The following is a 1,325-nucleotide window of genomic DNA, read 5'->3' on the forward strand; positions in this document are numbered from 1 at the left end:
CGGAAATGGTCCGGGCAATTAAAGCCGCAATTGCGAAGGTCTTCAAGGTGCGCGACCTTGGAGAAGCGAAGGTGTTTTGGGGCATGGAAATTAGGAGGGAGAAGTCGGGTGAGATAGTGTTGTCGCAGCATAGGTATATTGCGCAGCTGTTGGAGCGTCATAGGATGATTGACGCCAAGCCGAGGTCTACCCCTTTGCCTCCGGGCTTTAGGTACACTCCTAAGGGGGACGGAGAGGAGCTGCTGGGCAATCCCACCGAGTATAGGGCTTTGGTGGGAGAATTGAACTATCTGGCGACGAACACGCGGCCTGACATTTCATATGCATTGAGCGTTTTGTCCCGGCATATGGCCGCACCCACGAAGACTGCCATGAACTTAGCAACTGGCGTTCTGCGTTACCTGGCGGGGACTCGCGAACTAGGATTGCGTTTTGGGGGTGTTGGCGACGTTGCTATGTCCGGGTACAGTGATTCTGACTGGGCAGGAGACCCAGTTACGCGGCGTTCTACGTCCGGTTACGTATTCACTCTTAATGGGGCTGTGATTAGCTGGAGCAGCCAACTTCAACGTACTGTGGCGGCTTCGTCGGTGGAGGCTGACTACCAAGCTACAGCGGCGGCTGTTCGTGAGGCTTTGTGGCTTCGCAAGCTAATGATTGATTTGGGCTTGCCTGAGAGCGCGGTGAAAATCCAGATAGACTCCCAGGGGGCGCTTAGCTTGGGAAACAACCCGATTACGTCTGCTCGGTCGAAGCACATCGACGTGCAGCATCACATAGTGCGTGAGAGGGTGAATAGCGGTGAGGTGCAGTTGGAATACTGCCCTACGGAGTGGATGGTTCCGGATGTGCTAACGAAGGCTCTGGGCGAGGTGAAGTTCAAACGTTGCCGAGATGCTATGGGCCTTGTGTGAAGTGTGCAGATGAACTTGGTACTCGTTGGGATACGGCCCGAGGGGGCGTGTTGAGGAAACGGTCCTCTCCCAACTCGTGTGGTTGTCGACCAGGGGATTTGACCCCGGGTCTGCGCCTGACTAATGGGGAAGACTTACCCCAGAACTTTATGGGGCTACCGATGCATATCCGGTAGCTAAGTGATAGACATTAGGGCACCGTCTGGACGGCGCAGTGAGATCGCGGAATGTACGTGCAGTTAGATCGCGGAATGTACGAGTTTTCCGCTAGCGCCGGTATTTAGGGCGGTGACTGCGCCTATTAGTTTATCTCACAACGATCGGTATTCCTACCAGGAATCTCCTCAAGTCCTGCCGAACGCTAACAATACTCTTTACATTACTTGTAACAGTTTATCGTGCTAAATATCT

The sequence above is a fragment of the Volvox carteri genome, assembly GCF_000143455.1.
Source record: "Volvox carteri f. nagariensis unplaced genomic scaffold VOLCAscaffold_18, whole genome shotgun sequence".
Classification (NCBI taxonomy): domain Eukaryota; kingdom Viridiplantae; phylum Chlorophyta; class Chlorophyceae; order Chlamydomonadales; family Volvocaceae; genus Volvox; species Volvox carteri.